At 45.3% G+C, this 27,252-nt stretch overlaps 1 protein-coding gene and 1 non-coding gene across 2 annotated transcripts in view; both read right to left on the reverse strand.

The window, feature by feature from the left end:
• Nucleotides 1–27,252, reverse strand: part of LOC126106507 (actin-histidine N-methyltransferase) — a 469,720-nt gene that overhangs the window by 233,252 nt on the left and 209,216 nt on the right. The window lies entirely within an intron of this gene.
• Nucleotides 26,657–26,730, reverse strand: Trnat-ugu (transfer RNA threonine (anticodon UGU)). The gene has a single exon. It is a non-coding gene; the product is annotated as a tRNA-Thr (tRNA).

The raw sequence follows: 27,252 nt of genomic DNA on the forward strand, positions 1-27,252 counted from the left end.
TCCTACGTGCCGACAAGGTTGTGTCCAGACAGATGGCGACTCAGTTATGGTCCTGGGTGTACCCACGTGTTCACAGTGAGGCCCCGCTGTCTGGGTGCAAGAACCAATGGTACGCACACGAGATGCGGACATTCTTGCAGACAATCTCTATCTCTTTCTTTCAGTAGAGCATACGGTTGCAGATTCCGTGTTTCGACAGGACAATGTAACGCGTCAGCGTTCTTTGGTGGCACGCGTCAGCGCTCTTTGGTTGCATGCAAGTGTCTTTATGAACACTCCCGCCCTTCCCGACAGTAGCTGGGCCCACATACGACCGATCTTAGCCCAAATGAGCATTTACGAGATGCTGCGAACACCTGTGTACGGTCTCTCAGACCAGCACCAGCTACACAAATACAATTTAGGATAGCGCTCCAAAATGCATGGAAAATATATCTTCAACATGACTTCAACATCTCGTAGAGTCCATACCTCGTTACTACAGTTTTGACGGCTCGTGGTGGAGTTATTTCCGAACGCCACATTTACACCTACGTGGATACTCGACCAATCGCTAGCGGTTCCAAGGTCAAGAAGCCGTGGAGCGTGGTGTGCTGATCACCTGCCCCTCCACTGTTGTTGTTGTTGTTGTTTCCAGTCCTGAGACTGGTTTGATGCAGCTCTCCATGCTAACCTATCCTGTGCAAGCTTCTACATCTCCCAGTACCTACTGCAACCTACATCCTTCTGAATCTGCTTAGTATATTCATCTCTTGGTCTCCCTCTACGATTTTTACCCTCCACGCTGCCCTCCAGTACTAAATTGGTGATCCCTTGATGCCTCAGAACATGTCCTACCAACTGATCCCTTCTTCTAGTCAAGTTGTGCCACAAACTCCTCTTCTCTCCAATTCTTTTCAATACCTCCTCATTAGTTATGTGATCTACCCATCTAATCTTCAGCATTCTTCCGTAGCACCACATTTCGAAAGCTTCTGTTCTCTTCTTGTCTAAACTATTTATCGTCCATGTTTCACTTCCATACATGGCTACACTCCATACAAATACTTTCAGAAACGACTTCCTGACATTTAAATCTATACTCGATGTTAACAAATTTCTCTTCTTCAGAAACGCTTTCCTTGCCATTGCCAGTCTACATTTTATATCCTCTCTACTTCGACCATCATCATTTATTTTTCTCCCCATATAGCAAAACTCCTTTACTACTTTAAGTGTCTCATTTCCTAATCTAATTCCCTCAGCATCACCCGACTTAATTCGACTACATTCCATTATCCTCGTTTTGCTTTTGTTGCTGTTCATCTTTTACCCTCCTTTCAAGACATTGTCCATTCCGTTCAACTGCTCTTCCAAGTCCTTTGCTGTCTCTGACAGAATTACAATGTCATCGGCGAACGTCAAAGTTTTTATTTCTCCTCCATGGATTTTAATGCCTACTCCGAACTTTTGTTTCCTTTACTGCTTGCCCAATATACAGATTGAATAGCATCGGGGAGAGGCTACAACCCTGTCTCACTCCCTTCCCAACCACTGCTTCCCTTTCACGACCCTCGACTCTGATAATTGCCATCTGGTTTCTGTACAAATTGTAAATAGCCTTTCGCTCCCTGTATTTTACCCCTGTCACCTTCAGAATTTGAAAGAGGGTATTCCAGTCAACATTGTCAAAAGCTTTCTCTAAGTCTACAAATGCTAGAAACGTAGGTTTGCCTTTCCTTAATCTTTCTTCTAAGATAAGTCGTAGGGTCAGTATTGCCTCACGTGTTCCAACATTTCTACGGAATCCAAACTGATCTTCCCCGAGGTCGGCTTCTAACAGTTTTTCCATTCGCCTGTAAAGAATTCGCGTTAGTATTTTGCAGTGCCCCTCCATATCGTATCCAATTACGCCATTAGCAGAGGATGACAAGAAGATTGGTCGGTTCTCATTGGCCCGTCTAGGACCAGAAGGCGGAACTTTACGTTTACGTTGCCGAAATATAGGTAGATCCCTCCAAACCACCGCGAAGAGTGTGTAACAGAGGGTACTCAACACTGTACCGCATATTAGGCGTTCTTACCAATCCAGTCAGGTACGGAGACAGGAAGAATGATTGCTTGAATACCTTTCTCCCCTCTCCCGTAATTAGTCTAATTTTGTGAATGTGGATCTTTTGGGAGCGTTATGTAGGAGACTAAAGCGTGTTCCTACACACCTCACGCAAACCTGTTTGATGGAACATTGTAAGTAGGCTTTCGGGGCTATCTTGAAGCATCTGGCAAGTCAGGTTTTTCAACATTTCTATGATGTTCTCCTGTGAAAACCACACCTCTGACCATTCAAGGCGCCACCGTTTGCAAGCGTTAAATATCCATTGTTAGCCTTATTTGGTATAGAACCCACACAGTTAAGCTTAATTCTAATATGGGACGCACAAGTAATTTGTAAACAGCCTCCTTTGCATAGTAGCTGCGTTTTCCTAGTGGTCTACAAGTGAACCAGTCAGTACTAACTGATCATTTCATTTTATATAAGCACAAACTGTTACACCCAGGTATTTGTATGAGTTGACGGATTGCAATTATGAGTCATTTTTTTGGGCCTCTTTGAAATCTTATCATCTGATGGTATGTGTGTAGCTTCTTTCACGCAATGCTTAAGTACTGATAACTGCATCATTTGCAGAAAGCCTGTGGTTACTGTTGTCTCTACTGTCATTAACAAACAACAATGAACAGCACGGTTCCAACACACTTCCCCGGCGCACAACTGAAGTTACTCCAACACCTGTCGATGATTCTCCATCCAAGACAACATGCAGTTACCCTCCCTGCCAAGAAATCCTCAATCCGGTCAAAAATTTTGCCAGACATTCCAGACAATCCTACTTCCAATAACAAGCTTAGGTGTAGCGCTGACTCAAATGCTTTTCGGGAATAATAAAATACTGAATCTACCGACTGCTCCGATCCGCGGTTTCCAGGATGTCATGTGAGAAAAGTGCAACCTGGTTTCACACGATCGATGTTTTCGGAATCCATGGTGGTCGGCATGGAAGAGATCACCTGTTTCGGAAATATCATTGTGTTCCAGTGCCGTCCCATGACTTTTCTACATTCTAATATACACTGCTTGACAACTGGTACGAAACAACTGCCAATTCCTACGAAACACCCGACCAATGACAGTAAAGGGACATGTACAGGGCGTGACGTGTTAACTCCAGAAAAGCCTGGACACGAACGCTCTGTATGCATTCGACAGTTCAGTGTTCGACGAAGGTGGTTGTCGAGCCGATTAGTGCGACCTGTGGTAGGCAACATGTCTGCAAGACATCATTTGAGTGCTTACGATCCAGGACGAACAGTTTGGACGACTCGAAGCTGTTCAAAGTGTCACTATTGTGGCCACAGTGATAGATGTGCCAAACAGCGTCATATCGCGATTAAAAACGGATGCTGAACATGGAAATACTTCGCAAAAGCATGCAGTTGATCGTAGACGGACCAACACACCATAAGCGGATCGATACGTAGCCCTTGTGGCGAAAAGATAACACTCCTAGGCAGATCCCTGCAGACACTGCAACCGCTACCGGTACACGTGTCTCTGCCAGAATCATTTCCTGACAATTAAAATCAGGCTGATTTGTATGCTCAGAAGCCTGTTAAATGCATCCCATTTCAACCACGCCACCGTCGAGAAACAGTTCGTTGGTGTAGGGGGGGATGTTGGTTGGGGGTCAGCAACATTGGTAATGAGTGATGTTCTCCGACGAATCCCGCTACACTGTGGTAAGTGATACTGGCCACCAGTTGGTGTGGAGACAGAGGGGAACACGTTACACACCATAAAATGTTCATTAACGTCATCTGTATTGCGTAGGGTTTATAGTCCGGGCAGGCATTATGCAAAATGGCCAAACACTGCTGCGTAACTTTGTGCAATGTACTGTTACAGCATAATAGCGGTATTTCTGGATCATGTCCGTCTCTTTAGGCGTGAGGTAGGTCCCGACTTCCTCTTTATGGGCGACAATGCCCACGCACACAATACCGCTACGTAGTCGGACACCCCGGAAACTGATTACGCTGAACGTATGGAACAGCCTCCGTACTTCCCACACCTAAATCTATAAATCATGCCCTGGATGCTGTTGGCAACCGTGTAAAGCCTGAAAACTGTCTTGTGAGAGGAGTGGGACAATATCCCCTAAGGACTCTCCAACAGTTTGGTAACCAGCATGAGTAACAGGTGCAAAACGAGCATTAGGGCCCGAGGAGTGCATATTTCTTACTGAGAGTCCGGCACTGACCTTCATTTTGGGAGTCCCGACCTGTGTCAAACATTAATATTACTTATGTCTGATAACCCGCTTTGCCATGTAGCGAAATCTGTACCATTTTTCGTTATCTCTATTACATATAATACTGTGTTTCGCGTTGTCCGTCGCAGCCTGTGATTATTCCTGTCTAACAATGAGTCTGTTCCTTAGCAGTTGTCAAGGACTGTCTTTTAGCATTAGTGCTTTACTTCCATGGTTCTGTGGTTTTTAGTGGGAGAATATCGTACTTGTTTTCTTTTTTACCATAAACAGACCTCGTGTGCTATTAACTGCAGTGCCACTTTGAGTTTGTAGAAACAATGCTTGTGTGCACGATCTTTATTCACGGAAGATGCAGGAAGCAGAGAGGCAATGTGGGAAGAGAGATGAGTCCTTGGCATTAAGGGAGACTCGCCGTCCGCCGCACCAGGTCGCAGGTATCCCTCCGTGTAGGGTAGGAGCGTGCGCCGTCGAGCTATGCTAAGTGGACGGCTGATCGGCAGTAAGACCTTGCCATTTGGAACGTAACAATCACCGATTTACAGGTGTTACAAAGGCAGCAGTCCAACACGACAGACGAATCCATGATTACCACTTTCCAAAGCGTCCCTCATTCTCTGTCTTTCATTTTCAGCTCTTCGCGGTCACCGTTGTATCGCCAGTAAGTAATACTTTCCGACGGCATTTAGGGGACGCCCCACCACAGGAATTAGTATTTGTTTTTCTTTTCAGTAAATCTTCCTATGTACGTAGTAACTAGTATAGTTCCCTGTTGCACGTCTAGCACAGGTGGCTCACCAAGTATTTTAGCTCTTCAAAGTTCCCCGACCGGGACTCAAACCCAGACCTGCTTAACGCAAGCAGTTCCCTTAACCATTACACTACGCCAGTACCCCTCGAAAGACAGTGGTGATCCTAGGACTTAGAAGATGGGTTGAAGAAAGGCAGAAGACGGGTTGAAGAAAGGCAAGCGTAAGTTTATAGCATTTGCAGATCTAGATAAAGATTTTGACGATGTTGGAATAGACTCTCTGAAATTCTGAAACTAGCACGAATAAATTACAGGCAGTGAAAGGTTATAACTGCAGCCACTTTTCTGTACAAGTTCTGAATAAGAGTCGAAGGACATATATGGGAAAGACTAATGTCCTAGCTCTAGTTTATACGACTTTTTTTATATCTTCTACATTGCGACTTTTGGAAAACTTCGTGTATAGGGGGCTCCCTTGACGATGTTCCCCTTCTGGCGATAGTTTACGTATATTTAACGCACAGTATTGACCGTTACTTATTACACGTACGTAGGTAAGCGATTATGACTGCACGCTAGGGGAAGGAGCTGCCTATATTTCATTTTATGTAACGCATAAAAAAAGTTACGTAATTATTTCCTGAAGAGACATTTGATCGTGCACTGTGGTGTTTTTCATCGCATGATGAGATGATGATGGCACTTCATTCCGAAAGCGGTAATTGTTGGACAAAATAAAAGTTTGTGTGTAAACAAATGCAAGTATTTTTCTTCTAATTCCGTTGGTCACTGTTCCACCGACGGTACGTCGGAAATACGTAAAGGAGACAATGTTAACTACAAGGGTAATGAGGCGAAATACAGTCTCCTGTCGCTGTCAAAACTTTCTAGCAGAATATTGGTGACATGAAGTTGTGTTCAGTGAGAACTGAGGTTTACGAATGTTCCGGTTGCATGCTCACAAATTCGGTCCATAACACATCAATTCCTTGTCGCGCCTGTGCGTTCTTCCTGCATCTATCTTCTACGACTGGGTCGGTTTCTGGTGGAGGAAGACTTTCTTCAGCTTGGAGTTGATTCTTTAGCTTGGAGCTGATGAGACTGTCGTCCCCTAATACTCCTAAATTGGTTGGTTCTCAGGTTAAGTGTTTTTCCCATTTATTTTATTTTTTCACTCGTGTCAGAAACCTACATTTACAGTCCACACAGTTATACATAGCATACACATATCTACGCAAGAACAACATTCAGAAATTTCAGTGATAAAATTTGCAAAACAAATTATATATGGCGAAAATAGAATCTCAAAATTTAAGGGAGGACTTTGCCCTATCGACACTAGTTCTTACACGTTTAAGGAACCTCCAAACATTCCGTTCCTTGTTGAGGTCGGTCGGAAGATGTCCTTGCGGTTCGATCCGATATTGCTGTACAGATTTCCATCGAAAATGCCTTACTTTGTCTGGAGGGAATTTCACAGGTTGTACTGTCCGAATGAAACTTTTTCTCGATTTTAGCTTAGGCAGTGTGTGAGCATCCAAGGTCTCATCGTTCAGTCGTGAATGACAGGCAAGAACTTCACGATGATTATTTGGAGGTGCGATACCGGTAAGACAAATTTCAACAGATATAAGTTTTAAGCACCGTCTAATCAGACTGCAATCTTCGCTCAGAACTGAGTCCACATTTTTGGCACGACGTCTTTTATACGAAAGTGGGGAGGCGTACTCCGCTGCAGAATAGCATAGAGCCGAAGCAGTGCTTCTGGGAACTTGTCGCTTAGTCCACAAGATGTTCTCTCAACTTTCTGAAGATGATATTCCGATCGCTGGTTTTCTGTTTCACGCTGAATCGGTCCAGTGCGACTCCTCAGTATTTTGGACTGAAACGATGTTCCAGGGGGGGGGGGGGGGGGGGGTGCCATCCCAAGACATTCGATTTTTTTGAAGCCTTCTTGTTTCTGAGACAGGAAGCACAGAGCAGAGCTTTTGAATGGTTGCGTTTTAGGTGGTTCGCCTTATAGTAAATGCCTAGTTCTTCCGGAGCACCATCAAGAGAGTTGTTTCACCTTGGGAGGGCACGGCATGCTCGTCGGCTTAGCTAAGACTTCTTATGTTGTAAGGTGGCGGCTAGTCGTTTGTATTAATATTGAACAGCAATGGAGGCAGCACGCTTCCTTATGGAATTGCTCGACAGGAAGCAGCAGCTTTCATAAGACCTCTTAGCGAGATCGGGAAATGGTCAATGAAAATGCTCTCATTCTGCTTATGATTCTTATTGACTAGAAGGACTAAATCTTAAATAATTTCGTGCTGCGGTTAAGATCGCGACCAACTGGAAAGCTAGTTGATTTAGAAAATGCGGCTCCAATCACGAAGACTGACAACGGCCGTGAGAGTGTTGTGCTGGCCACATGCTCCTACATAGCAGCGTCTGGTGACGCCTATTGCCTGAGGATGACATGGCGGTCGGACGGCACCGTTGGGCCTTCCGAGGTTTGTTCGGATGTAGTTTGTTTTAGGTTTGGGGCTCCCTAAATCGGAGTTGTCGATCGGCACCCTCCTATGTGTTGTAGTCGTGGAATTTCTGGAGTGTAAGAGCCGATTCGACAATATTGCTGATTACGTTGTTCAGAGACTTAATGATCTGAGCATTGAAAACTCACGTAACTGGCAAGGGTGTTTCCCGTGTGTAAGTGTGGAGCAATCAACGTTTTTACGATTTTCGAAGGGGAGTGTTGCCATTTTGTGCACACGCTCAGTAGGAAGAATCCACAGGCTCAGATGTGGAGACGAGAAACTAGAAGGGTTGGTGTTTGGGCTTTGGCGTGAAGTTTAAACCTATCTCGCAGAACAAAGCGAGGCTGGTGCCTGCTATTCGCACTGATTGGGTGTGTGGCTGTGCAAAGAACTAATCCAGGACTCCACTTAACGTTTCCGATTAAATTTGTGCAGCAGGGCGGGCGAAAGGAACAACTCAACTGCCCTGGCACCCTGCAACTCCGCACGGTGTACACCCGCAGTGCATCGGCCGTACTGTGGACGTGCGAGATTATCGGACCGTATGGCCCCCCACGCTGCAGTACACTACACCATATACGCTTTGTACTATCTGTCTGCACGTGGCGCCTTGAGGAACCTTGGCGTGGTTGAGATTACGGCGAACTCTACAGCTGAGCGCCTTCTGGTCTCTGCCATGTCCTGCTCTGTTTCTGTGAGGCCCCCTTCCCACACACTGGACACTGCGCCCTTCCGCCTCCCCTCCCCCCTTCCTCCAACCCCTGAAGAAAGAAACGCCGCTGTCGCAGAGATAAGCCCGTCCTGGGAGGGTCTGGTAGGGAAGAGGACACCACGTGCTCGCAGACACGTAGGCAAGCCCAGGGGTTGCATTCCCCTAATCTAGACAGGCACTCCAAGAGGGCACACGCTCCGTCTCTCACGTAGCGTCTCTTCCCGTTTACCAGCTTCCAACGGCGATAACTTTAAGTCAGATTTTTTTTTTCTGGTGCCACGATGGCTAAGGCTCCTCACGCGGCTCGATTAACTGTTCATTCGAGCTGACAGCCAGGTAGCCACGGTTTGGATGTGCCCTCTATCAGCACAACCTTAACGCCTCGCCAGCACGATATCCAGCAAGCACCGACAACGTGCTTGCCGAATCCCAACGAGATCAATAGTCTACATTTATACGTATACGCCACAATCTATCTAACGGTGTATGACGGGCGCTACAAAGTGTACCACTACCACCCATTTCCTGTTCCAGCCGCCAAAGACGCGCGCGAAGCGTAGCTGTACATACGACTCCGTTGTTGTTGCTGTTGTGGTCTTCAGTCCTGAGACTGGTTTGATGCAGCTCTCCATGCTACTCTATCCTGTGCAAGATTCTGCATCTCCCAGTATGTACTGCAGCCTACATCCTTCTGAATCTGCTTAGTGTATTCATCTCTTGGTCTCCCTCTACGATTTTTACCCTCCACGCTGCCCTCTAATGCTAAATTTGTGATCCCTTGATGCCTCAGAACATGTCCTACCAACCGGTCCCTTCTTCTTGCCAAGTTGTGCCACAAACTCCTCTTCTCCCCGATTCTATTCAATACCTCCTGATTAGTTATGTGATCTACCCATCTAATCTTCAGCATTCTTCTGTAGCACCACATTCCGGAAGCTTCTATTCTCATCTTGTCCAAACTATTTATCGTCCATGTTTCACTTCCATACATGGTTATACTCCATACAAATACTTTCAGAAACGACTTCCTGACACTTAAATCTATACTCGATGTTAACAAATTTCTCTCCTTCAGAACCCCTTTCCTTGCCATTGTCAGTCTACAATTTATATCCTCTCTACTTCGACCATCATCAGTTATTTTGCCCCCCAAATAGCAAAACTCATTTACTACTTTAAGTGTCTCATTACCTAATCTAATTCCCTCGGCATCACCCGACTTAATTCGACTACATTCCATTATCCTCGTTTTGCTTTTGTTGATGTTAGTCTTATATCCTCCTTTCAAGGCACTGTCCATTCTGTTCAACTGCTCTTCCAGGTCCTTTGCTGTCTCTGATAGCATTACAATGTCATCCGCAAACCTCAATGTTTTTGTTTCTTCTCCGTGGGTTTTAATTCCTACAACTCGCATTTTTCTTTTGTTTCCTTTACTGCTTGCTCAATATACAGATTGAATAACATCGGGGAGAGGGTACAACCCTGTCTCACTCCCTTCCCAACCACTGCTTCCCTTTCATGTCCCTTGACTCTTATAACTGCCATCTGGTTTCTGTACAAATTGTAAATAGCCTTTTGCTCCCTGTATTTTACCCCTGCCACCTTTAGAATTTGAAAGAGACTATTCCGTATGAGACGGAATATCTCTGATTTTACCTTCACGCTCTTTTGCGTAGCTACATGTATGAGTGAACAATAATGTTTGTTGTATCTTCGAGGGGCTTGGCTTGTTTGGAATTTTAACGCTAAACCACGCCGTCATGCACAACGCTCCCTCACCGACACGGTTGATCATCTCCTACACGCCTCAGCGCTTACTAAAGAAGCCTGTGACGAAACGCGCCGTTCTTCTAAAGACCACTATTTCTTCCACCAACCCTGTTTGGTTCGGATCTCAGACTGGTGAGTACCGGTCGAAAGAGGAGTCTGTGAACTACTTCCTCCTTGGTTGAACCAGAGTTTCTTATCATTCTTCCAAATAATCTCCACCTCTCAACAGCCTCTCTTGTAATTATTTTTACGTGGACGATCCAATTTCAATCGCTCCTTTCGCATACTCCACAATACTTACGTTACATTTGTCCACGGTCAGCTCAAATCCTTGCACAAGGCGTCGACCCTCTGCGGTTCCTCCTGGATTTGGCTAAAATGTCTACCATTATGACGTCTCTGAATACAACACCATTATCTGCGAAAAGTCCTACGGATCTTCCAACGTTATTCACTACAACCTTCATAATGTGAAAAGTAACGGTGCTGTAACTCTCTTCTGGGTTACACTGAGCGTTAAGAACGACAAGCTGCGTCCTGTTCGCTAGGGACTCTTCCGTCCAATCACTCAGCTCGTCTGATGTCCCGTACGCTCATATTATGTAAACGAGTCGCCGTCACAGAACTGTCTCGAAGGCCTTCCGTAATTGAAGGAACACAGCGTCAATCACGCCGCTATTATGTGCTGCCCTCTGGACATCACTGACGGACAGAGCGAACTGGTCAAAGCACAAAAGTTTCAATTTTGTTTTGAAGCGATTGTCCCAACGACACAATATTAGAATATTTGTAGAACTCTGCAACCATGACGCGATAAATTGATTGTTCGGTAATAATAAGATATGCCACTACATGTCTGAAATGACCACATTCTTCTTGACGTGTGAAAGGTATTTTCCCTATCCTATATATGCCCCACGCATTTGATGCTTTGCAGCTGCCTTAACTTTGCATGTCCGCTGAAACTTTAATTTTTCACACCGAAATACGACATGTTTCACTCTTCCCGTTCATTTCCAACTGTCTATTACATAAATCACGAATGACAAGTTATAAATGATCGCAGTACATAGATACCTGCAGCCTAAATGAATGTTATGTCAACATCATACTTACGACTGAAGAAGTGAAGATTTGAATTATAGTACTTCAATTATATCACAACGCCATAACCGCCCGGACAGCCGCTTCCAGAAATGCATATGATCGGAGAGACGACCCTGCACCGAATTGAATCCGCCATGCGGATGAACGAAGAGGGTCTTCAGCCGGTCCCGCTCAATGTGGTTTTTAGCCCCCCCCCCCCCCCCCGTCCATATCCATATGCAAGTAGGTACACACTACGCAATCGTTTACAACATGACATCACACTTCAACATGCGGTTTACTCAAGATAAAGTCAGATGAGGTAAGCGAATTCCATACTGGAGGGTGCTTGGCGGCAGGAAGAGCGTCCGGCCTTGAAGTGTAACTAACATTGCCACTACCCGCTTAACAATGCCGATTACACAAGGAGTGGGACAGAGCAGAGGAGGTGGAGGAAGAAGGAGGGAGAGGAATCACGCAAGAATGCTAATAGAGACGGATACAGACCCTCAAAGAAATATATAATTCATATACACTGAAGTGTCAAAGAAACTTGTATATGCATACGTATTCAAATACAGAGATAGGTAAACAGGCAGAATACGGCGCTGCGGTCTGCAACGCCTATATAAAACAAGTGTCTGGCGCAGCTGTTAGATCGGTTACTGTCACTACAATGGCAGATTATCGAGTTTTAAGTGTGTCTGAACGTGGTGTCATAGTCGGCGCACAAGCGATGGGACTCACCATCTCCGAGGTAGCGATGAAGTGCGGATTTTCCCGTACGACTAATTCGCGAGTGGACCGCGAACATCAGGAAACCGGTCCGAATGCTCGGCCATCGACAAGTGTCAGCGTGCGAACCATTCAACGAAACATAATCGATATGGGCTTCCGGAGCCGAAGGCCCACTCGTTTACCCTTGACGACAGCAGAACACAAAGCTTTACTCCTCGCATGGATCCGTCAACATCGGAATTGGACTGTTGATGACTGAAAACATGCTGCCTGGTCGGAAGAGTCTCGTTTCAAATTGTATCGAGCCGATAGGCGTGAACGGAGGCAACCTCATGAGTCCATGGACCCTGCATGTCAGCAGGGGACTGTTCAAACTTGAGGCTGTGTAATTGTGAAAGGTTTGTGCAGTTGGAGTGATATGGGATCCCTGATACTCTAGATACGACTCTGACAGGTTACACGTACGTAACCATCCTGTCTGATCACGTGCATCCGTTCATGTCCACTGTGCATTCCGACGGACATGGGCAGTTCCAACAGGTCAATGCGAATCGCTACACAATGTCTCCGGGAACACACTTCTGAGTTTAAACACTTCCGCTGGCCACCAAACTCCGTAGACATGAACATTATTAACCATATCTGGGACGCCTTGCAACGTGGTGTTCAGAAAAGATTTCCACTCCCTCGTACTGTCACGGATTTATGGACAGACCTGCAGGAGTCACGCTGTCGATTTCCTCGAGAACTACTTCCGACATTTGTCGAGTGCATGCCAAGTCGTGTTGCAGTACTTTTGAGTGCTACAGGATATTAGGAAGGTGTACCACTTCCTTTGGATCTTTAGTGTATTATCGAACCCTATGTCGGTTGAATTCGCCCCCTATTCTCCTCTATTTCAAATATAGTTGCCTTAATCCATACATATGAAATCAGAGAATAGGACCAAACAACACGCATATAGGGTGTCTAGGTAGAATGATCCTCAGTCAGGGATATAGCACGAAGGATCATTCGAAGCAATAACGTCTAGTAAACAAAGGCTCTAAAATGCGTACCTTAAGAGCTATGGCCACTTGTTCCTTAGAAGAGACGTTTGACAGCAGCGAAGATGAACAAGGCCTGACAGCTGTTAATCTTTTGAGTACCAGTGGTTTCTATCTGAAACCACCATTTACTAATTTTTTTTAAGTACCGGCGCCTTTATAATGGAAGAAGTCATTTTATACCGTTTTTGTACAGGCGCTATGAACCACAGGACCACGATATATTGCTGTATGCATCTTATTGTTGACACAAATAATGCGATGGTTCAAATGGCTCTGAGCACTATGGGACATCTGAGGTCATCAGTCCCCTAGACTTAAAACTACTTAAACCTAACCTAACCTAAGGACATCACACACATCCATGCCCGAGGCAGTATTCGAACCTGCGACCGTAGCGGTCGCGCGGTTGCAGACTGAAGAGTCTAGAACCGCTCGGCCACACCGGCCGGCTAATGCGATGGGTATAATCTTCTGAAGAAGATTCTGGTTGCTGATTATTTCTATATATACAACTATAGATGCTGAGCCCTCCGTCTTCAGGCCACGAGTGGCCTACCGGGACCATCCGACCGTCGTGTCATCCTCAGTGGAGGATGCTGATAGGAGGGGCGTGGGGTCAGCACACCATTCTCCCGGTCGTTATGATGGTGTTCTTGACCGAAGCCGCTACTATTCGGTCGAGTAGCTCCTCAATTGGCATCACGAGGCTGAGTGCACCCCGAAAAATGGCAACAGCGCATGGCGGCCTGGATGGTCACCCATTCAAGTGCCGACCACGCCCGACAGCGCTTAACTTCGGCGATCTCACAGGAACCGGTGTACCGACTGCGGCAAGGCCGTTGCCACATAGATGCTGAGGCTGTATGAAATACCGAAAATAATTTTGTTAGGAACTCTCAGTGTGCTAGTCCTACTAGCATCTGATTTTTTTTTATGTGTACGGGCATGGCTAGCGCTTTCATTCCATTACTCCACAGAGCGAGAAGTTTACAATTTGCGAAACGGGTTTACTCGCAAAAAACAAGATGTACTGCTTATGCACGTTTGGAGGATGTTTTCACATCGTTAATCCGCAATGTAGTGCAAAGTTTTCACATCTACATCTACAGCTGCATGATTACTCTGCAGTTCACAATTAAGTGCATGGCAGAGGATTCATCGAACCACCTTTAAGCTATTTCTCTACCGCTGCACTCTCGAAGAGCACTCGGGAAAAACGAACACTTAACCCTTTCCGCGCGAGCTGTGATTAATTCTATTATGATCGTTTCTCCCTCTGCAGGCGAGCGCCAACAAAATATTTTCACACTCTGACGAGAAAGTTGGTGATTGAAATTTCATGAGAAAGTCCTGCCGTAGTGAAAAACGCCTTTGTTTTAACGACTGCCACCCCAATTCGTGTATCATATCCGTGGCACTATCTTCCCTATTTCGCGATAATACAAAACAAGCTGCCCTTCTTTGAACTTTTCGATGTCCTACGTCACTTTTATCTGACGGGGGATCCATAAGTATTTAGTTGTTGCAAAAAGATCGCTCAGACTGATTACAAGGATAAGCATAATGATGTGTAACTAATTATGCACTGGAACGTAAGCCAAAATTACCATCTGCCGGCACAGAGGAACTGGTGGGACCACAAACCAGAAAAAAGTTGTCGAGAATGAACACGCCCATTTACTGTGGGACTGCTGACTTCACACAACTCGAGTGCTCAATACACCAGACATCACAACTGCGGAGAAAATGAGCGTGTGGACCATTGAAATTGCCTTGCCAGGCGACAGCGCAATCGACAAGATGCAACTTGAAAAACTTGCGAGATACAAGGACTTGAAAATCGAACTACAGCGACTCTGGAGTAAACAAGTGAAAAAGTGATCTCGCCACAATGGGAGCAGAGTCAAAAGATTTTAATGGGCACGTTAAAACGACCAACATGGGTAAAATATCCATATGCCTACTACAAAAAGCTACTTTACTGGAATCTGCACGCATTATCCGGCGATATATCGGACAGTACACGGTTAAGCATTGTCCGATTAGTGATATGTATTTGCCGTAAGAACAATATTTCTATCAACGCAAAATTGAGATATTATTAGACAGGCATCCGCCGTGAAGCCTTATACAGGGTGTTACAAAAAGATACGGCCAAATTTTCAGGAAACATTCCTCACACACAAATAAAGAAAAGATGTGGACATGTGTCCGGAAACGCTTAATTTCCATGTTAGAGCTCATTTTAGTTTCGTCGGTATGTTCTTCCACCTACGCTCAATGGAGCACGTTATCATGATTTCATACGGGATAATCTACCTGTGCTGCTAGAATATGTGCCTTTACAAGTACGACACAACATGTGGTTCATGCACGATGGAGCTCCTGCACATTTCACTCTAAGTGTTCGTACGCTTCTCAACAACAGATTCGGTGACCGGTGGATTAGTAGAGGCGGACCAATTCCATGGCCTCCACACTCTCCTGACCTCAACCCTCTTGACTTTCATTTAAGGGGGCATTTGAAAGCTCTTGTCTACGCAACCCCGGTACCAAATGTAGGTAGCGTACTCGCTTCCCACGCCCGGGTTCCCGGGTTCGATTCCCGGCGGGGTCAGGGATTTTCTCTGCCTCGTGATGACTGGGTGTTGTGTGATGTCCTTAGGTTAGTTAGGTTTAAGTAGTTCTAAGTTCTAGGGGACTGATGACCATGGATGTTAAGTCCCATAGTGCTCAGAGCCATTTGAACCGAATGTAGAGACTCTTCGTGCTCGTATTGTGGACAGCTGTGATACAATACGCCATTCTCCAGGGCTGCATCAGGGATTCCATGCGACGGAAGGTGGATGCATGTATCCTCGCTAACGGAGGACATTTTGAACATTTCCTGTAACAAAGTGTTTGAAGTCACGCTGGTACGTTCTGTTGCTGTGTGTTCCCATTCCATGATTAATGTGATTTGAAGAGAAGTAATAAAATGAACTCTAACATGGAAAGTAAGCGTTTCCGGACACATGTCCACATAACATATTTTCTTTCTTTGTGTGTGAGGAATGTTTCCTGAAAGTTTGGCCGTACCTTTTTGTAACACCCTGTATACAGCAGATACTCTTAATTTATTAAGAACAGGAGTACTTACGAGACTACAACTGATGGGATGAAAGATTTTCAGGTGGATATTGGAATTATGAAGAAGAGAAGATGGTCAATGTAGGAGACGACCGAACGAAGAGCTGTATACCAAGATGGAGAGAATCTCTGAAATAATCAGGAAAAGGAGCGTGTTTTGAAACCCATCCTTGGAATAGATCAGGTGAGATTAATACATGAAATAATACAGTTTCTGGTGAACAAAAGAACTGAAGTGAGCTGGATCAAAGATGAACACTTTGCGCCGAAGCGCCAATGCTGGAAGCGAGAGTCCACGGAGACCTGTAAGCACCTGTTGGCGGGTCGCCGGACTGACTCGAGGTCAGCGTGACGTCAGAGCGACCTCTCGAGGGCAGCCTTGACCCTGTGGGCGCGACCTGTCACAATGGCCGACGCGATGCCGCTCGCACGCGTGGGGCGGGACAGTGCCCGATAGCGGCGGGTGCGCCGGTCAGCCGCGCGTATCGCTCTACGAGGCCATCACTCGCAGCCCATCTCAAGCTGATGGTGGTGGTCGTAGTGATGATGAGAATGATGCTTTCAGGGCACTCAACGGCACGGTTATCAACGCCATCGCAGAGTGTGGATCAAATGTTTCGTGAGAACAGAGTCGTGCTTCGTGAGCACAATCACCATCGGCACGCGCTATGTGCAGTATCAATGGACAAAAATATGCGTTGCATATGATGCATCGAGTATTGTTAGAACACTGCTCCTGGCTTTTGGTATTACAACTTCAAAGCTGTCAGGTTTTAAGTATACAGTTATGTCCAATGAATATCAAGAGCTCAGATGGAAACCCAGTTCTAAGCAAAGAAGGGAAAGCAGAAAGGTGGAAGGAGTATATAGAGGGCGATGTTCTTGAAGACAATATTATGGAAATGGAAGAGGAGGTAGATGAAGATGAAATGGGAGATATGATACTGTGTGAATAGTTTGACACAGCACTGAAAAAACTAAGTCGAAACAAGGCCCCGGGAGTAGATAACATACTATTAGAACTACTGTCAGCCTTGGGAGAGCCAGTCCTGACAAAACTCGACCATCTGGTGAGTAACATGTACGAGACAGGCGAAATTCCCTCAGACTTCAAGAAGAATATAATAATTCCAATCCCAAAGAAAGCAGGTGTTGACAGATGTGAAAATTAACGAACTATCAGTTTAGTAAGCCACAGCTGCAAAATACTAACGCGAATTCTTTACAGACGAATGAAAAAACTGGTAGAAGCCGATCTCGGGGAAGATCAGTTTGGATTCCGTAGAAATGCTGGAACACGTGAGGCAATACTGACCCCACGACTTATTTTAGAAGAAAGATTAAGGAAAGGCAAACCTACGTTTCTAGCATTTGTAGACTTAGAGAAAGCTTTTGACAATGTTGACTGGAATACTTTCTTTCAAATTCTGAAGATGGCAGGGGTAAAATACAGGGAGCGAAAGGCTATTTACAATTTCTAGAGAAACCAGATGGCAGTTATAAGAGTCGAGGGGCACGAAAGGGAAGCCGTGGTTGTGAAGGGAGTGAGACAGGGTTGTAGCCTCTCCCAGATGTTCTTAAATCTGTATGTTGAGCAAGCAGTAAAGGAAACAAAAGAAAAATTCGGATTAGGTATTAAAATCCATGGACAGGAAATAAAACCTTCAAGGTTCGCCGATGACATTGTAATTTTCTGTCAGATACAGCAAAGGACTTGGAAGAGCAGTTGAACGGAATGGACAGTGTCTTGAAAGGAGGGTATAAGATGAACAACAACAAAAGCAAAACAAGGATAATAGAATGTAGTCGAATTAAGTCGGGTGATGCTGCGGGAATTAGATTACGAAATGAGACACTTAAAGTAGTAAAGGAGTTTTGCTATTTGGGGAGCAAAATAACTGATGATGGTCGAAGTAGAGAGGATATAAAATGTAGACTGGCAATGGTAACGAAAGCGTTTCTGAAAAAGAGAAATTTGTTAACATCGAGTATTGATTTAAGTGTCAGGAAGTCGTTTCTAAAAGTATTTGTTTGGAGTGTAGCCATGTATGGAAGTGAAACTTGGACGATAAACAGTTTAGACAAGAAGAGAATAGAAGCTTTCGAAATGTGGTGCTACAGAAGAATGCTGAAGATTAGATGGGTGGAACACATAACTAATGAGGAGGTATTGAATAGGATTGGGGAGAAGAGGAGTTTATTCCACAACTTGACTAGAAGAAGGGATCGGTTGGTAGGCCATGTTCTGAGACATCGAGGGATCACCAATTTAGTATTGGAGGGCAGCGTGGAGGGCAAAAATCGTAGAGGGAGACCAAGAGACGAATACACTAAGCAGGTTTAGAAGGATGTAGGCTGCAGTAGGTACTGGGAGAGGAAGAAGGTTGCATAGGATAGAGTAGCATGAGAGCTGCATCAAACCAGTCTCAGGACTGAAGACCACAACAACAACAACAACAACTACTACTACTACTACTACTTATGTCTAGTCATTCGTAAGGCCATTGAGACAGTTTCTACACTGACCTAAGAAACTCTTCCCATACTTCCATGATGGCCAGATATAGGTTTTAACTATTTAAGTGACTGGCTGCGAAATGACGTCATGGCCGATTGCATTGTTTCTGGCGGCCGAATCATTGTCGTTTTAGTGGTTAGATGACAATGACGTCAGTGATAATGGATTAGTTGACGGTAGCGCTTAATCTGAAGACGTTTTCACACATATTGAAGCAACATCGCAGCCGGATAAAGTAAGTGTTCATATGAAACGCCAGGTGGAGACAACTTCGGCTGAAGTACAGCGGCTGGAACGCTTGCAGGATCACGCTGTACACAAGGCGCGGATACCATAAGTGACCCGCGGGCCTGCTCACATACGCGTGATGCGACAGCAACGCACCTACCGCGTAACCGCACACCTATAGCGTTAGTGACAATGTTTATGGGGTAACGCATCGATATGAATGGCACCACTTTCTCGACACACCACGCCAACAAATAACGCGCTTTTTAGAGTGCATTCGTTTTATGTTTACTCCGTCTTCAGATGTTTGCATTTCTTTATGCGTCACGAAGATCGTTTCTTCACTTAACGACGTTTTACAGTAGCCGTCTTAAAATGTTCCGCTGCAGCATTTTGCAACGCCGTTAGTACATAAACATATCAGAATATGCTCATATTTTGTATTAGCGGATTAGCGGCACAATTATATTAATTCTTTGCAACATTTTCCCCACAAGGAAAACAGCCTCAAACCGGTTGATTGTGTAAATACTTCTATCGACAAGAGTTGCGTGTCGCATTGCGTTTGGTATGTTTGCGCTTCGGGATATAGCCTTATTTGGAATTCTGCCCTCATTGAACTAACAACAAATATGAACTTTAATGTTCTATCTCGCACAGAAAATGAGAAAAAAACATGAAATTCGCGATATGAGACTGATCTTTAGAATGGGTCTCACATACCCCTCTTTCGACTAGTTTCATCGCACACTGTAACACGCGCGAATATCTTTCAGCAGTCGATAAAGCGTGATTAGAAAAAATGGCTGCCCTCTTATCCGAATATGAAACGCAATCGAGTAAGATTTGGTGCACCAAGACTGGTACGCCGCAAGCAACGCACATGCACACTGGTGTGAGCAGTGAGGAGTGTCTGTCTCAAAGGACAGGAGCCAATTCTCAGTCGTTTTAATCGTTTAATTAAGCGAGAAAATGTTTGTTCCAAGCGTAGCAATGAAGTACATGTCATTCTGCACTCTTTTGGGCATAGCACTAAATAAAACCGCTGAATTTATTGTTTACTTCTAAGTCCTCCAAGACATATGACGGGGTTGTCATTATTCACACCAATCGGGAGAAAAAATTGTACATAGTAGATGCATGGTGTTTCCAGGGGTTTATATATACCGGGTGATCAAAAAGTCAGTATAAATTTGAAAACTTAATAAACAACGGAATAATGTAGATGGAGAGGTAAAAATTGACACACATGCTTGGAATGACATGGGGTTTTATTAGAACAAAAAAAAAACCCATACTGCTAGACGCGTAAAAGATCTCTTGCGCGCGTCGTTTGGTGACGATCGTGTGCTCAGAAGCCACTTTCGTCATACTTGGCCTCCCAAGTCCCTAGACCTCAGTCCGTGCGATTATTGGCTTTGGGGTTACCTGAAGTCGCAAGTGTATCGTGATCGACCGACATCTCTAGGGATGCTGAAACAGAACATCCGACGCCAATGCCTCACCATAACCCTGGACATGCTTCACAGTGCTGTTCACAACATTATTCCTCGACTACAACTATTGTTGAGGAATGATGGTGGACATATTGAGCATTTCCTGTAAAGAACATCATCTTTGCTTTGTCTTACTTTGTTATGCTAATTATTACTATTCTCATCAGATGAAGCGCCATCTGTTGGACATTTTTTGAAGTTTTGTATTTTTTTGGTTCTAATAAAACCCCACGTCATTCCAAAAATGTGTGTCAATTTGTACCTCTCTATCTACATTATTCCGTGATTTATTCAGTTTTACAAATTTATACTGACTTTTTGATCACCCGGTATATAGCGGTCAATTCAGCATTACATAACCATTTACTTATACTTTTCATCAGATACTGTACATTGAATTGCACTGAAATCTGCGTAAACAAAATTTAAGGCAGCAGTTTTGGTGGATTGATATTACAACAGTATGCATTTCATGGCAGTGAAATCACCATGTGTTAATTAAACAGCTGCACCGAAGAGAAAACAATAAATCTGTCGTCGACCAAAAGGTTTGAACCCGCCAGAATGAAGTTATCAAGGCGACGTAGGGAGCCAGTCCGCCGCAGTTGTCAGTGTTTCAGTCGGCCGGGAGTCTTCGCAGAAGTGCTTTTCTAAGACGCCCGTGGCGAAAGTGTTTCGCGTTCCGCTTGCTGCTGTTAGCCTGTGGCTAACCGAAAGGTAAACAGGGCGATGAGCGGCCTTGCGCGTCGGCCGCCTGACCAGAAAACACACCACGCTGCACTAATGCTCGGCTCGTGGCTTTGCCAACTGCGGTCAATGTCACGCAGCGTGCCCCGAGGCAACTGCCAGCCTGAGGTGGAGGTGGGCGATCCGCTCCTGAAGTGATTCACCGAGAGAACTCGCTTCACGGAGCGCGTGGGCCAAGGACTGGTCCGCTAGAGAGTCAGGGTGGTTTCAGCCAAATACTCGGGCACGACTATAGTGGGGCAAACGAAGCCAGTTGTATTTGGGAGAGAGTATCCAGTTCCGGCATGTGCCCTACAAGCGGGGATGGAACCACCTTTACCTAAATTCTGGCATCCTATGTCCCTGATAAATCTGAGAACCACGAAAATTACTGAATCTCATTTACAAAACAGGCGATTTTATGTAAAGCTAGAGGGCAGGAAAAGTCGATGTCGTCGACGAAAGTACGGTCTCGTCCATGGCAGTGTCCTTGGCCCCCTTTTTCTTTATTAAACAGGGTGGTCAGAAAAAGTCTGAAAAGCTTGTAAGGTTGTTGCAAGTTAGATTGTACTGAGAAATAACTGTTTCGAAAAAAAAGTGGGATACGTTGCGCCGTTTCAGAGTTAATTAACAATGAAGTTAGTCAGGCCGTTACGCGCGCAAATTCAAGCGGCCAGCCTGAGACTTTGTCGGAAATAGTGTTCTTCGTTTGGTTTCAGAAACCGGAACAAGAGGGTGATACAAAAATTGGACACGGAATGATAGTAAGGATCGAATCCGAGCCAAACGATGCGCCTCTCGTGCGCTATCATATACTCTATGAAAAAACTGACTCGAACTGTGTATCTCAGCACAACCTACCCTGCGACAACCTTACAGGCCTTTGTGACTGTCATTAGTGCTATGTCTGTATCTGACAGTTGTCAATTTGCGAATACACGGCACGATTTTCAGACTGTTTCTGACCACCAGGTATACACAAAGATAGGCCAACACCAGGCCACACTACCCTTTTTTGAATGCCAAGGATTTGGCTGTTACCCCACAAGGAAAAAGCTTTGAGGAAGTAGAACAGAAACTGGAAAAACCGTTCAGTATCATGTCTCAATACCACCAAGGAAACTCCCTCAAACTAACCCCTCTCCTCACCCCTAGGACACTAGTTAGTGCTTTGCAACTTCGCTCAAAGCAGGTAAACAGAAAGTTTATGTGATCTGGAGCGGCTGCAACCCGGAACATACGGTCAAACGAACATAGCTGGATGTCGTGCTGGACAAATCAAAAATGGTTCAAATGGCTCTAAGCACTATGGGACTTAACATCGGAGGTCATCAGTTCCCTAGACGTAGAACTACGTAAACGTAACTAACATAAAGATATCACACACATCCATGACCGAGGCAGGATTCGAACCTGCGACTGTAGCAGCCGCGTAGTTACGGACTGAAGCGCCCAGAACCGCTCGGTCACTACCTGGACAGATCACTGACATACTAATATCATTGCGAGAAGACCCGGCTAAAGGTTGGCGCCAGGATCATCATCTCGAGGAAACTAGGGTATAGAAAATGGGGAGCCAGACCAGCTGTATTAGTAACAACTGTCTAAGCACTTTGGTTTTTCACGGCGGAATATCCCTGCCCCGTGTGGTCGAGATCCCCAATTGCAAGAAAAGTCAATAAAATTCTAAAAAACATACACAGACAAACCACAGCATGCACGAGGAATACATCACTCGGGAAACTACATAAAGTAGCCAGATTCTCAGATTCTGAATCCCGAAGAACTTACAGAAAAACTTGAGACTTTCTATGAGCGCCACCTCCCTACATGGTGCTTCAGGCGGACCTGCAGGCACAAATCCCGCAACAGATTCCTTAACAGTGAGTAAATTTTGCCCCCGAGGGCGTACCCTGCCTCGCAAGAGATGCCCCGCGGCAAAACATCTAGCTGGAAGGTTTGGAGAACACTGAATCACATCAGAATGGCTGTCGCGCCACTCAAAACAAATCTAATTAAATAGGGTCTCAACGACGAAGCAGGCCACAAATGCGACTGCGGTGAAGTCTAGAACATCGAACATCATCTACAATGTTCCAGCTGCCCCAAGAGATATACCCGAGAAGACCGAGGGCTTAACAAAATGTGCAGGTACTTGTGTTTGTAACAATAGAATGCTTTGCAGTCTTGCAACGAAGGCTAAAAATGGTTAAAATGGCTTTGAGTACTATGCGACTTAACTGCTGAGGTCATCAGTCCCCTAGAACTTAGAACTAATTAAACCTAACTAACTTAAGGACATCACACACATCCATGCCCGAGGCAGGATTCGAACCTGCGACCGTAGCGGTCGCTCGGCTCCAGACTGTAGCGCCCAGAACCGCACGGCCACTCCGGCCGGCCCAACGAAGGCAGCCGATGGCAAGCGTGAATATTACTTAACTACTATCAATCTAATAAGTCATGGCTGCAACATAATGACGCATATTACTTACAAAAGAATAGTCTACGTAATACTAACACTACTACTAGTCTCAGATGATTGCCTGAAGAAAGGCAAACCTACATTTATAGCATTTGCAGATTTAGATAACTTTTTTGACAATACACTGTTCGAAATTCTGAAGGAAGCAGGGATACGATCCATGGAGCGAAACGTTATTCAAACTTGTATCGATACCAGATTGCAATTGTATGAGTAGAAGAGCGGAATCAGTTGGTAAGAAGGGCGTGCAGCAAGGTTGTAGCCTATCCCCAATGTTGTTATTCCATCTGTATATTTAGCAAGTTGTGAAGGAAACCAAGGAGAAAATTGGAACGGAAATTAAATTTAAGGGAAGTTTAGCGAAGACACTACAATTTTATCGGTGACGGCAAAGGGCTTAGAAGAGCAGTTGAACGGAGTGGGCAGACTAAGTTGTTGGAAGGTGAATACAAACAAAATGAATACAGTGAATGAAATCAGGTGTTGCTGTTGAAATTAGATTAGTAACTGAGACATTAAACGTAGCTGATGAGTTTTTTCTATTCTGGCAGGAAACTAACTATCGATGACTGCAACAGAAAGAACATAAAATGCAGCTGTCAATATAAAGAAATCCATTTCATAAATAAATGAAATCTGGTAACGTTGAATATAATCTTCAATGCCAGCCCGTGATTAATGAAGGTATTTGTTAGGAGTGCAGCCCTTGCGCGCAATCTGCACTATGTGATCGAAAGTATCGGACGCCTGGATGAAAATGATTTACAAGTTCGTGGCACCCTCCATCGGCAATTCTGGAATTCAATATCGTGCTAGCCCACCCTCAGCCTTGATGATAGCTTCCACTCTCGCAGACATACGTTCAATCAGGTGCCGGCAGGTTTCTTGGGGAATGGCAGCCCATTCTTCACGGCCTGCTGCACTGAGGAGAGGTAGCGATGTCGGTCGGTGAGGCCTGGCAAGAAGTCGGCGTTCCGAAACATCCCAAACGTGTTCTACAGGATTAAGGTCAGGACTCGGTGCAGACCAGTCCATTACAGGGGTGTTATTGTCGTGTAACCACTCCGCCACAGGCCGTGCATTATGATTAGGTGTTCGAACGTGTTGAAAGATGCAATCGCCATCCCCGAATTGCTCTTCAACAGTGGGTAGGAAGAAGGTGCTTAAAACATCAATGTAGACCTGTGCTGTGATAGTGCCATGCAAAACAACAAGGAGTGCAAGCCTCCCACATGAAAAACACCACCACATCATAACATCATCGCCTCCGAATTTTAGTCGTGGCACTAACACGCTGGCAGATGACGTTTACCGGGCATTCGTCATACCCACACACTGCCGTCGGATTGCCACATTGTGTACCGTGATTCTTCACTCCACAAAACGTTTTTCCACTGGTCAAACGTCCAATATTTACGTTCCTTACACCAAGCAAGGAGTCGTTTGGCATTTACCGGCGTGATGTGTGGCTTATGAACCGCCGCTCCACCATGAAATCCAAGTTTACTCACCTCCCGCCTAGCTGTCATAGTACTTGCAGTGGGTCCTGATGCAGTTTGGAATTCATGTGTGATGGTCTAGATACATGGCTGCCTAATACACATTATGACCCTCTTCAGCTGTCGGCGGTCTCTGTCAGTCAACAGACGAAGTCGGCCTGTATGCTTTTGTCTTGTACGTCTCCCTTCATGTTTCCACTTCACTATCACATCGGAAACAGTGAACCGAGGGATGTTTAGGACTCTGGAAATCTCGCGTACAGACGTATGACACAAGTGACACCCAATCACTGACCATATTCGAAGTACGTGAGTTCCGCGGAGCGGCCCAGTCTGCTCTCTCACGATGTCTAATGACTTCTGAGGTCGCTGATATGGAGCACCTGGCAGTAGGTGGCAGCGCAATGCACCTAATTCGAAAAACGTATGTTTTTGGGGTGTCTTGATACTTTTGATCACATAGTGTAAATGTGGACTATAAGCAGTTCAGAAAAGAGAGACCAGAAGCTTCTGAAATGCTGTGTTACAGAAGAATGTTGATTAGATACACAGATCGGATAAGTTATGAAGTTATGGAGAGAAAAAAATTTATGGCACGTTTTGACTGCTGCAAGGGTTCGTACACATCATGAGTCATCAAGGAATACATAATTTGGTAAATAGGTAAGTGCGGAAGGTAAAAATTGCAGAGCTGGACGAAGGCTTGACTAATATAGACAAGTCGAAGTAGGTGTAGGTTCCAGTAATTATGCATACATGAATATACTTGCTCTGGACAGATTAGCGTTAGGATCTGCATCAACCAGGACTGACGAGCTCAACAGATAACTATCGGCAGTACCATATCCGTTTATGAGTATCAATACTATTTCTACAAAATAACTATATTTTCGGTAGATCGATGTATCCATCTAAATCTACGCCACGATAGGTAAGGAGAGTAGCTCGCCATATCTCAGGCGCCAACAAGCCACTGAGGAAGTATCCGCTGTTGTCGTTTGAAAGTACAGAATTTTATTCCACAGCGGCGAGAGAAACGAACACACATTCGGGAAATCACTTAGCGGTGGATAATCGACTTGGATGCGGCTTATACGCGAAGAAATTCCACTTTCATGCGGCCACTTTCTCCATACTCTCCTCCAGAAAAGGCAAGACGAGGAGACGGCTGTCATAAAGCCTCTGAAGGCGAACGCACCCTGACAGGTCCTCACTACAGCGCAAGAGGGGAACAAGGCAATCGCAGGTGCTTCGCTGATCACCGTGTCTGCGGTTCTCCAAAGCAACGGCGCAGTCTGGCGCGTGGAAAGAAGCCCATTATACAAGATCGACATTGTTGCCTGATTCAGCCACTCGAGGCGTGAGTATTTTAGCAAGCCTCCTGGCGTGTTATTCCCGTACTGAGGCAAGCTTGTATCTGAAAGTGTCGTTTGTGCTTTTACGTGACGCCACAAAAATCTACCGCGCTCTTTAGTGGCCACATGACGAATGACGGTTCACTCAAGATATCAATGGACAGGAAAGGAACGTCACAGTCAAATGAAGCTGTTTTCACAACAAATGGAATAAATGATGACTAACTGACAACCTCAGCTGCCGACAGGTGTTGTTGATATACCTCGATGTGGACAGCTGAAAATGTGTGCCCCGACCGGGACTCGAACCCGGGATCTCCTGCTTACATGGCAGACGCTCTATCCATCTGAGCCACCGAGGACACAGATGAATAGCGCGACTGCAGGGACTTTTCCCTTGCACGCTTCCCGTGAGACTCACATTCCCAACCGCCCACAATCCTACATATGTAATGTACCTTATAGACATTTGCCCACCCACTCATTACTCTATCACGCTTTGGCGATTCCCGTAAGAGTCTGGGCAACCTGTGCGCATTCGCACAGACGAAGGTCAATGGCTGGGTAGCCTTTAACTATATATACGAAGACAGTAACTTGTTCTCGAAAGAACAGTTACTGTTGATGACGCTGCAGCTTTTCCATGGAATAAATGATGACTAACTGACAACCTCAGCTGCCGATAGATGTTGTTGTTATACCTCGATGTGGACATATAGTGTGGATATATAGTTAAAGGCTACCCAGCCATTAACCTACGTCTGTGCGAATGCGCACAGGTTGCCCAAACTCTTACGGGAATCGCCAAAGCGTGCGCGAGTAATGAGTGGGTGGGCAAATGTCTATAAGGTACAATACATATGTAGAATTGTGGAGGTTGGGAA

Source organism: Schistocerca cancellata, chromosome 10, assembly GCF_023864275.1.
Source record: "Schistocerca cancellata isolate TAMUIC-IGC-003103 chromosome 10, iqSchCanc2.1, whole genome shotgun sequence".
NCBI lineage: Eukaryota > Metazoa > Arthropoda > Insecta > Orthoptera > Acrididae > Schistocerca > Schistocerca cancellata.